Source organism: Papio anubis, chromosome 4 (genome assembly GCF_008728515.1).
Source record: "Papio anubis isolate 15944 chromosome 4, Panubis1.0, whole genome shotgun sequence".
Taxonomy (NCBI): domain Eukaryota; kingdom Metazoa; phylum Chordata; class Mammalia; order Primates; family Cercopithecidae; genus Papio; species Papio anubis.
This window is the reverse complement of record NC_044979.1, coordinates 140,437,951-140,450,806: the sequence shown is the minus strand read 5'-3', so window position 1 is coordinate 140,450,806 and position 12,856 is coordinate 140,437,951. Positions and strand designations below refer to the sequence as shown.

At 39.6% G+C, this 12,856-nt stretch overlaps 1 protein-coding gene across 6 annotated transcripts in view; it reads left to right on the top strand.

Annotated features, from left to right (window-relative positions):
* The window catches only part of ZNF655 (zinc finger protein 655), a 46,660-nt gene that overhangs the window by 18,992 nt on the left and 14,812 nt on the right, over nt 1-12,856 (top strand). The gene's annotated exons all lie outside the window — the stretch shown is intronic.

Here is a 12,856-nt window from a genome sequence, read left to right as displayed (position 1 = left end):
GTTGGTATATAAAATAAGACTAAATAGTTTGAGGTTTCAGTAGAACTAGGAAAGGTGCCTGTAATCCCAGCTACTTGGGTTGCTGAGACAGAGTCTCATTCTGTTGCCCAGGCTGGAGTGCAGTGGCGCAATCTTGGCTCACTGCAACCTCCGCCTCGGGTTCAAGTGATTGTCTTGTGTCAGCCTCCCAAGTAGCTGGGATTACAGGCACCTGCCACCTTGCCTGGCTGATTTTTGTATTTTTAGTAGAGACAGGGTTTCACTATGTTGGCCAGCCTGGTCTCAAACTCCTGACCTCAGGTGATCTGCCTGCCTCGGTCCCCCAAAGTGCTGGGATTACAGGTGTGAGCCGCCGTGTCCAGCCATATTTTTTAAATAAGTAAAACTTTCCTGGGCATGGTGGCTCATGCTTGTAATCCCAGCACTTTGGGAGGCCAAGGTGGGCGGATCTCCTGAGGTTGGGAGTTTGAGACCAGCCTGACCAACATGAAGAAACCCCATCTCTACTAAAAATACAAAAAATTAGCCAGGCGTGGTGGCACATGCCTGTAATCCCAGCTACTCGGGAGGCTGAGGCAGGAGAATCCCTTGAACCTGGGAGGTGGAGGTTGGGATGAGCCAAGACCACGCCATTGCACTCCAGCCTAGGCAACGAGCAAAACTCTGTCTCAAAAATAAAATAAAATAAAACTTTAAAAAATGCGGAATCAAAATAGTCCTTCAGGGCAATCCTTTAAGCAGCTATTTAAGGGGCCTGATACATGAGTTTGTGTTCTGAGTCATTTTGGTCTTGAAAGGGGAGAGAAGAGAAAAGAATAGTAGAGGGCACCTGTCTTTCCACCTAGCTACACACACGTATGTTTGTACATATCTAAACTTTATTCTCAATTCTGCAAAGCAGCTAGCTTCATTTTACAGATGAATGTTTTAGTAAACATACCCCAGCCCTGGTGCAGTGGCTCACGCCTGTAATCCCAACCCTTTGGGAGGCTGAGGCGGGCAGATCACTTAAGGTCAGGAGTTTGAGACCAGCCTGGCCAACATGGCAAAACCTGGTCTATATTTAAAATAGAAAAGTTAGCCAAGCGTGGTGGTGTGTGCCTAAAATTCCAGCTACCTGGGAGGCTGAGGCACAACAATAGCTTGAGCCTGGGAGGCAGAGGTTGCAATGAGCCGAGATTGCGCCACTGCACTCCAGCCTGGGTGACAGACTTTGTCTTAAGAAAACACACAAAACAACAATATACCCCAAAGTGATGTTGGTATTACACAGATCTCAAAACCCAGAGAAGTTTGATAGCTCTTCATTCCCTAGTACATTGCTGATGACTCATTGTCATTAGTTTGCAACTGATCTCAAGCGCTCCCAGAGCTCTCTGGGATACTAGGGGAGAATATCCTGAGGTTTTTTTAGGGAGCTAGTCAAACCTGTGCTCTGAAACAGGTTTGGACAGTTTTGACAATGACAGGTCACAGGTCAGAGCTCCCAAATTCATATCTCCTGTCAAGATACCGCTGCTGCCATCACTAGATTTGCATTTCCATTACACGGTGACCAAATTTACTCTTACATTTTTCTGATAACCAGAACTTGCTGGTGGACATGTATCCTTGCTACGAGTCACTGTCACCTCTGGTTATAGCAGTGGAGCAAAGTGGTAATGGGAAAATTCCTAGGTTTTTGGCCTAAGTAAAAGGGTGGATAGAAGTAGATGACAGGTGGGGAACATGGGGAGAGGAGCAGGAAGAATTTTAGCAAAAGAGCTAGCATGTCAAGGCCTACATGTGAGAGTATGGCACTTTCAAGGTAATAAGTGAAGTCTGGAGAAATGCCTCACCCTAGGATGTAGTATGTGGGCAACTGAGGAGGTTGAGAACCAAGTTCAAAGGAGGCCCCTAGAGATTAATCTAGAGAACCAAGCACTGTGGGATTCCCACATCTAAAAATGTTGCCTTCATTCATCCATTCATTCAGTAAACATTTAGCAGTGTAGGACTGGCATTGTTTGCGGAGGGATGCCCTGGATTTGGAGATCTTAACGTGTAACTAGAGAATACATTGGCATCCTGGGCTGTGGTGAGAACTACCACCCAAAAGGTAACTCCTTGCCGGAGTCAGCAAACTAACATCTGTCCTTTTTCTAACATTTGTATCATATGGAACCACTTTTTTTTTTTTTTGAGACAGAATCTTGCTCTCTCACCCAGGGTGGAGTGCAGTGATGCGATCTTGGCTCAGTGCAACCGCTGCCTCCCAGGTTTAAGTGATTTCCTGCCTCAGCCTCTTGTATGTGTATTTCATTCATGTTTATAAATTTACAACCTGGGCATAATAAAAGCATTTGTTTTTGTCTTTTCCCCATTTGCTCATGTTATAATGACACAGTCTTCCTCCATTGTCCTTTGTGGGTGCAGTTAGATGCCCCCGCTCTGGTATGAGCAGGCCAGGGTTCAAATGCTGCCTTTGTTACATACCAACTGCAGCTCCAGAATGTAAGGTGGTAAAAAAAAAACACCACCTGCACAGGACCGTTGTGAAGATTAATGAGTGTCAGTTTAAATGCTTCATAACTGGTAGCTGCTGTTTCTGAGTTTATCAGGAAACCCCTTATCATGAACAATTTGTCTCCTTAATGTTTTTTCTTCCTTTTCTGCTTCAATATATCTCATGCCTCTGGCAAACCAATACTCCTGGCGGGCTAGGTGATTGGCTCTTGGCGCCTTCTCTAAGGCTTTTCTTGCCCGTTCCCCCTGCCTATTTATAGGTGGTGCAAAAGTAATCGCGGTTTTTGCCATTTGTAAAAAATTGCAAAAGCACAGTTACTTTTGCACCAACCTAATACATACTCCAGGCCAAACTGGGAGGCGTTGGGGTGCACACAGGGAGAGAAGAATAGGCTGGCCTGAGGGTGAAGAGCGCAGGCCCCGCAGGGTCAACCCGGCCAACGGTCACCAAAGGAGGTGAAGTTGAGGGGAGGCGACATAGGGCAGGAAGAGGGGAGGACAAACGGGGTGCACATGGGGACCGTGGCGATGACACGGAAGGGACAGCCACTTAGGCGATGAAGGGCAGGTGAAGAAATCCCGTTCCATCTTCCTGCAGTCCTCCCTTGGGGAACCCCCATCCTATCCTGCTCTGGACCAGGGCGGTTCTTGGAGGGCCCGCGATCGAGATGAGGCCTCCGAGCCGCCCAGAATAGACCCCGAAGTGCGCGCAGCTGACCCCGCGGTTTCCTTGCGCCCCCTAGGGTGAGTGGGCGAGCTGCGCGCCCTCGTGCGAACAGAAGCGGGGTCCGCACCGTAGCGGCTGGAAACGCGGTTGACAGCGGGGCCCAGCTTGCAGGGCTCCTGGTCGCAGGGGCGGGGCCCGCCGCCGGTTTCTAAGGGCCTGGCTGCGTTCCTGCAGTCATGATCAGGGGTCTTCGCTTTCGCCCATCCCCTCCTGGAGAAAGAACGCAGCTTCTAACGCCTTCTCGGTTGGGCACCCTTCTGGGGAAAGCTCCGCCTACCATTGCCCTTGTACCTGCCCTCTCTCTCCCTTTCCTGAAGTGACTGCCTGTCTCTTGCATCATGTTGTGAATGTGTCGAGATCTTGGCGCTGCAGCAGCGTCGGAGATTGGATCCAGCCCACGGAGAGGTCCCCGGACTCCATTTGTCCGTCCCCAGGGCAGGGGCCTCGGAAGAGCAAGGGGGAGGAGCTGATCTAGCCGGCTGATCTTTGTGGCTTAGACAAAACTTTAGAGTTTATTTGTCCTTCTGACCATGCTCTCAGATCAGATGGACAAGATTAGCCTTACACTTAGGAGCGTTGTGGTGCAAGACTAGTGACTTTTTTCCCCCTCCCTCACTTTCCTTCCTTCCTTTCCTTCCTTCCTTCCTCCCTCCCTCCCTCCCTCCCTCCCTCCCTCCCTCCCTCCCTTCCTTCCTTCCTTCCTCCCTTCCTTCCTTCCTCCCTCCCTCCCTTCCTTCCTTCCTTCCTTCTTCCCTTCCGTCCTCCCTCCCTCCCTCTTTCCCTCCCTTTCTTCCTTCCCTTTATCCACCTCTTTCTCTTTTTTCTTTTTGAGACAGGGTCTCACTCTGTTACTCAGGCTGGAGTGCAATGGCATGATCATCACTCACTGCAGCCTCGACCTTGTGGGCTCAGGTGATCCTCTCACCTCAGCCTCCCAAGTAGCTGGAACGACAGGCCCACACAACCATGCCCGGCTAATTAAATTTTTTTTTTTTTGGTAGAGACAGGGTCTCACTATGTTGCCCAGGCTGGTCTCGAACTCCTGATATTAAGCTATTCTCGCTCCTTGGCCTACCAAGATGCTAGGATTACAGGTGTGAGCCACTGTGCCCGGCCATGACTTTTTTTTTTCTCCTTTTTTAACCTGAAGCTGTAGCCCATGTCAGTAAAGCCTGCAGCTAATGTTTCCTCTCTAACTGTGTAATATCTCCCTTAGATATTATGAACAATACCACAGGATGTACACCCACTGTGATATTAGGAGTAATATCTCCCTAAGATATTACGAATAATGTCAAAGGGTGTACCCCCACTGTGATATGAAGGTAATATTTCCCTTAGATATTACGAATAGTGTCACAGGGTGTACATTCACTGTGATATTAGGAGTAATATCTCCCTTAGATATTAGGAATAATATCCCAGGGTGTACAGCCACTGTGATGGTAGCATTAAGATCTTTCTTAGATATTATGAACCCACTGTGACATTAGGAGTAATAGCTCCCTGAAATGATTAATATCATAGGGTATACATCCACTGTGAAATTAGAAGTAATATCTCCCTTAGATATTATGAATATTATCACAGGGTGTATAACCACTATGATATTAGAAGTGATATCTCTCTTAGATATTACAAGTAATATCAAAGGGTGTACATACAGGGTATAAACCCACTGCGATATTAGGAGCAATATCTCCCTTAGGTATCATAAATAATATCACAGGATATATAGCCACTGTGATATTAAAAGTAATATTTTCCTTAAATATTATGAATAATATCAAACAATGCACATGTACTTTGATATTAGGAGTAATGCATTCCTTAGATATTACAAATAATATTAAAGGTTGTACATCTATTGTGATATTAGGAGTAATGTCTCCCTTAGATATTATGAATAATATAACCCCACCATGATATCATTAGTAATATTCAGGGGGGAAGAGGATGATAATACTGCCAATATCTCAGGGGGTGTACACCCCACTGTGATATTGTTCATAATATCAAGGGAGGGAGAGGTTGATATTAATTCCAATATCGCTGCGGTCGTAGATATCCCTGTGATACTGTTCATAATACACAGAGGGGGACAGTATGATATTACTCCCAACATCGCAGGGGGTGTATACCTTCCTGTGATATTGTTTGTAATATCCGGGGGGAGAGGATGATATTACTCGCAATATTGCAAGGGGTGTACACCCCCCTGTGATATTGCTTGTAGCATCCAGGAAAAGAGAGGATGATATTACTCCCAATATCGCAGGGTGTGTACAGCCTCTGTGATATTGTCCGTAATATCCAGGGTGGAGAGGATGATATTACTTCCCATATCGCAGGGTGTGTACACCCCCCTGTAATATTGTCTGTAACATCCAGGAGTGGAGAGGATGATATTATTCTCCATATTGCAGAATGTGTACACCCCGCTGCGATACTGTTCCTATCATCCAGCGGGAGAGAGGATCATATTACTCCCCATATCGCAGAAGGTGTACACCCCCCTGTAATATTGTTCATAACATCTGGCGGGGAGGGGATGATATTACTTCCCATATCGCAGGAGGTGTTCACCCCCCTGTGAAATTGTCCATAACAGCAAGAGGGAGAGGGAATGATATAACTCCCCATATCGCAGAGGGTGTACACCCCCGTGTGATATTGTACTTAACATCCAGGGGCAGGGAGGATGATATTACTCCCCATATAGCAGGGAGCGGACACTTCCTGTGATATTCATATTCAGGGGGGAAGAGGATGATATTGTTCTCCATGTCACAGAGGGTGTACACCTTCCTGTGATATTGTCCGTAATATCCAGGAAGAGAGAGGAAGATGTTAGTCCTCGTATCGCAGGGGGTGTACACCCCCCCTGCGATATTATCCATAATATCAAGAAAGGGCGAGGATAAAATTACTTCCCATATCGCAGCGGGGAGGAAGATGTTACTCTTCATATCCCAGTGGGTGTACACCCCCCTATGATATTGTTTGTAATATCCAGAAGAGGAGAGGATGATGTTACTCCCCGTATCGCCGGGTGTGTACACCCACATGCGATATTGTTCGTAATATTTGGGGGGAGAGAAAACGATATTACTCCACATATTGCAGGGGGTGTATACCCCACTGAGATATTGTTCATTATATCCAGAGGGGAGATAATATTACTCCCAATATCGTAAACACCCTTTGTGTACATTTTCTGTGATATTGTTCATAACATCCAGGGTGGCAGAGGATGATATTACTCCCAATATCGCAGGTTGTGTACACCCTCCTTTGATATTGTTCGTAATATTCAGCTGAGGAGAGGATGATATTACTCCGAATATCACGGGGGGTGTACAACGCCCCGTGATATTGTTCATAATTTTCAGGGGGGAAGAGGATGATATTACCCCGAACATCGCAGGAGGTGTACACCCCCTTGTGATACTGTTCATAATATCCAAGGGGGGGAGAGGATGATATTACTCCCTATATCGCAGGAGGTGTGCACCATTCTGTGATATTGTTCTTAATATCCGGAGGGGGAGAGGATGATATTACTCCCTATATCGCAGGTGGTGTACACCCCCCGTGATATTATTAGTAATATCCAGAGGGGGAGAGGATGATATTACTCCCAATATCGCAGGTGGTGTACATCCCCCTGTGATATTATTAATACTATCCAGAGGGGGAGAGGATGATATTACTCCCTATGTTGAAAGAGGTGTACACACCTCTGTGATTTTGTTTGTAATATCCTGGTGGGGAGATGATGATATTACTCCCAATATCGCAGAAGGTGTACACCCCCCTGTGATATTGTTCCTAATATCCAGGGAGGGTGAGGATGATATTAATCCCAATATCACAGGGGGATGTTCACTCCCCTGTGATACAGTTTGTAATATTTAGAAAGGGAGAGGATGATATTATTCCCAATATCGCAGGGGGTGTACACGTCCTGTGATATTGTTTGTAATATCCAGTGAGGGGAGAGGATATTACTCTCAACATCGCAGCGGGTGTACATTACCCTGTGATATTGTTTTTAATATTCAGGGGAAGAGAAGATGATATTACTCCCAATATCACAGGGGGTGCACCCCACTGTGGTATTGTTTGTAATATTCAGGGAAGAAGATGATATGATTTTCAATATCGTAAACACCCTGTGTGTGCAAAGTCTGTGATACTGTTTGTAATATCCAAGGGAAGAGAAGATGATATTACTTCCCATATCGCAGAAGGTGTACATTTCTCTGCGATATTGTTCGTGACATTAAGGTGGGGAAAGGATGATATTACATCTCATATCGCAGGGTGTGTACACTCACTGTGATATTAGGAGTAATATCTTTCTTAGATATTATGAGTAATATAATACACAGTAGGTGTAAACCCATGGTGATATTATGAGTGATATCTCCCTTAGATATTACGAATAATATTACAGGGTTTACACCCACTGTGATACTAGGGGTAATGTCTCCCTTAAATATTACAAATAATTGAATAGTATCACAGAGTGTACACCCACTGTGATATTAGTAGGAATATCTCCCTAGGATATTACAAATAGTATCACAAGGTGTACACCCACCATGATATTAAAAGTAGTATCTCTGTTAGATATTATAAATAATATCAAAAGGTGTACACCCACTGTGATATTATAACATCTCCTTTAGATTTTATGATTAACATCACAGGGTGTACACCCACTGTGATATGAGGTGTACTATCTCCCTTACCTATTACGAATAATATCACAGGGTGTATATCCACTGTGATATTAAAGGTACTATCTCCCTTAGATATTATGAATAATATAACAGGGTGTACACCCACTGTGATATTAGAAGTCATATCTTCCTTACATTTTATGAATAATATTACAGGGGGTGCACACACAGGGTGTACACCCACTGTGATATTACGAGTAAGGTCTCCCTTAGATATTACGAATAATATCACTGGGTTTACACACAGGGTGTATAACCACTGTGATATTAGAGGTAATATATTCCTTAGATATTACAAATAATATCACTGTAATATTATGAGTAATATCTCCCTTATATATTACAAATAATATCACAGGGTGTATACACAGGGTGTACATCCACTGCGATATTAGGAGTAATATCTCCCTTAGATATCATGAATAATATCACTGGGTTTACACACAGGGTGTGTACCCATTGAGATATTAGGTGTACTACCTTCTTTAGATACAACAAATAATATCACAGGATGTACACCCACTTTGATATATGGAGTAATATCTTTTTTAGATATTATGAACAATATCACAGTGGGTGTACACACAGTGTACTGCACCACTGTGATATTAGAAGGAATATCTTTTAGATATTACGACTAATATCACATTTTGTACACACAGGGTCTACACCCCCGGTAGTATTAGGAGTAATATCTTTTAGATATTGTAAATAATATCAGAGGCTGTACATCCACGGTTTTATTAGAAGGAATATCTTTTGGATATTGTCAATAGTATCACAGGGTGTACCCCCATGGTGATATTAGGAGTAATATCTTTTAGATATTGTAAATAATATCACAGCGTGTACACCCAAGGTGATATTAGGAGTAATATCTTTTAGATACCATGAATAATATCATCACATGGTGTACACCCACTGTGATATTAGGAGTAATGTCTTTTAGATATTATGAATAATATCATCACAGGTGATACTCCCACTGTAAACACTCTGAAAGGCTACTTCATCAATATCACAGTATGTAAACCCCCTGTAAACACTGATATGATAAATATCAGAAGCAATATTTCATCAATATCACAGCGTGTAAACACTGTTACATGATAAATATCAGAAGCAACATTTAATCAATATGACAGTATGTAAACCTATGTAAACACTTTGGTATGACATATATCAGAGACAATATTTCATCAATATCACAGTGTGTAAACACGCTGTGTAAACACTGTGATATGACAAATATCAGAAACGATACTTCATCAATGTCATAGTGTGTAAACACTCTGTAAACACAATGATATGGCAAATATCAGAAGTGATATTTCATCAATATCATCGTGTGTAAACCCCCTGTAATCACTGTGATATGATAAACATCAGAAGGGGTATTTCATCACTATCACAGCATGTAAACACTGATATGATAAATATCAGAATCAATATTTCATCAATATCACAGAGTGTAAAGTTCCTGTAAATAGTGATATGATAAATATCAGAAGCGATATTTCATTAATATCACATTGTGTAAACACTCTGTAAACACTGTGATTTGATAAATATCAGAAGCGATATTTCATTAATATCACAGTGTGTAAACACTCTGTAAACACCGTGATTTGATAAATATCAGAAGCTTTATTTCATTAATATCACAGTGAGTAAACGATCGGTGTAAACACTGTGATTTGATAACTATCAGAAGCGATATTTCATTAATATCACATTGTGTAAACACTGTAAACACTTTGATACGATAAATATCAGAAGTGTTATTTCATTAATATCAGAGTGTAAACACTGTGTAAACACGGTGATATGATAAATATCAGAACCAATTTTTCATTATCACAGTATGTAAACACTGTGTGTAAACACTGCAATATGATAAATTTCAGAAGCGGTATTTCATTAATATCACGGTGTGTAAACTCTGTAATATGATAAACATCAGAAGCGATATACCATTAATATCACAATGTGTAAACACTCTGTGTAAACACCGTGATATGAAAAATATCAGAACGGATATTTCGTTTATATCACACTGTGTAAAAACTGTGATATATCAGCAGTGATATTTCATGAATATCAGTGTGTAAACGCTCTGTGTAAACACTGATATATCAGAAGCAATATATCATTAATATCAAAGTGTGTAAACACTGTGTAAACACTATGACATGATAAATATCAGCAGTGATATTTCATTAATAACAGTGTGTAAACACTCTGTGTAAACACTGTGATATGAAAAATATCAGAACTGATATTTCATTAATATCACAGTGTGTAAACTGAGAAATATCATAACAGATATTTCATTAATATCACAATGTGTAAACACTGGATATTATAAATATTACAGTGATATTTTATTCATATAACAGTGTGGAAACACTGGCTATTATAAATATCACAGGGATATTTCATTTGTATCTCTGTGCATAAAGAGTGGATATTATAAATATCATCAATATTTCATTTATAGCCCTAAATGTGGAAACACTGGATATTATATATATATCACAGCTGTATCTCATTTATACCTCTGTGTGGAAACACTGGATATTATAAATATCACAGCAAGATTTCACCTTTATCCCTGTGTGGAAACAGTGGATATTATAAATATCATGGTGATATTTCATTTATATCCCTTTGTGGAAACACTGGATATTTTAGTATTTAATTCATATCCCTATGTGGAAACACTGGATATTTTAATATTTCATTCATATCCCTGTTTGGAAACACTGGATATTTTAATATTTCATTCATAGCACAGTGTGGAAACACTGCATAGTATAATATTTCATTCATATCCCTGTGTGGAAACACTGAATATTATAATATTTCATTCATAGCATAATGTTAGAAACACTGGATATTATAATATTTGATTCATAGCACAGTGTGGAAACACTGAATATTATTTCATTCATAGCACAGTTTGGAAACACTGGATATTATAATATTTCATTCATAGCACTGTGTGAAAACACTGAATAGTATAATATTTCATAGCACAGTGTGGAAACACTGGATAGTATATTTCATACATAGCACAGTGTGGAAACACTGTATATTATAAATGTAACAGCGATATTTCATTAATATCACAGTGTGAAACAATGGATATCGGTAGTGATATTGATGATGTTATGAACATAATACAGTGTGTTAAAATTGCCTTTTTACCCTGGATGTCAGTGGTAATATCATGGATATTATGAATAATATCACACTGTGTTCACACCCTGGATATCAGTAGTAACATCATAGACATGAATATCACAGGGTGTTAACACAGTGCGTTATCCTGGATATCAGTAGTGGATCAGTATCAGGATATCATCCTGGATATCACAGGGTGATATTATTCATAATATCATGGATATTAATTGTATTAACACCCTGGATATCAATGGTAATACACTGGATATTGTGAATAATATCAGAGGGAGTTAACCCAGTTTAACACCCTGGATGTCAGTAGTAATACATTGGATATTATGAATAATATCACAGTGTGTTAACAACAGTGGATATCAGTAGTAATATCGTGGATATTAGGAAGAATATCACAGTTTGTTAACACAGTATGTCAACACTGGATATTAGTGATGTTATGAAAAATATCACAGTGTATTAACATTGGACATTAGTAGTAATATCATGAATATTCTGAATAACATCACAATGTGTTAACATAGTGTGTTAACACTGGATATCAGCATTAATATCATGGATATTATGAATAATATCACAGTGTGTTAACATAGTGTGTTAACACTGGATATTAGTATTAATCTCTAATGTGTGTTAACAGTAGTAATATCATGGATATGAATAATATCACAGTGTGTGACATTGATAATAATATTATTAATGTCATAAATAGTATCACAGTGTGATAACACTGGATATTATTAATATCATAGATATTAGTAATATCTAATATCTATAATAGATATTAATATAACACTGGATATCACTAATATGATAGATAATATATATATTAGTAATATCACAGTGTTTTAACAGTGTGCTAACACTGGATATTATTGTCACAAATATTAGTAATATCACAGTGTGCTAACACTGAATACTATGAATATCATAGATGTTAGTAATACCACAGTGTGTTAACACAGTGTGCTAACACTGGGTATCATTAACATAACAGATATTAGTAATATCACAGTGTGCCACTATTAATATAAGTGTTAATACTATTGACATTCTATTATTAATATAACAGTGTTAACACTATATTATTAATGTGAGTGTTAATACTATATTATTAATATGAGTGTTAATACTACTAACACTGTATTCTTAATATGATGATGTTAACACTACATTACTAATATAAATCTTAACACTATTATATTAATATAGTGTTAATAATATTAACACTATTAATAATATAGCATTAACACTATTAATAATATAGTGATATTTTTCATAACATCACTAATATCCAGTGTTGACATACTGTGTTAACACACTGTGATATTCTTCCTAATATCTACGATATTACTACTGATATCCACTGTTGTTAACACACTGTGATATTATTCATAATATCCAATGTATTACTACTGACATCCAGGGTGTTAATAATAGTGTGTTAACTACATTATTAACTAATAATAGTTAACGCCATTAATAATATAGTGTTAACGCTATATTATTAATATAATAGTGTTAATACTATTAACACTATATTATTAATATAATATATTACGCAGTGTTAACGCTATATTAATATAATAGGTAATAGTGTTAACGCTATATTATTAATATATTAATATAATAGTGTTAATACTATATTATTATACATTATTATTATGATTATTAT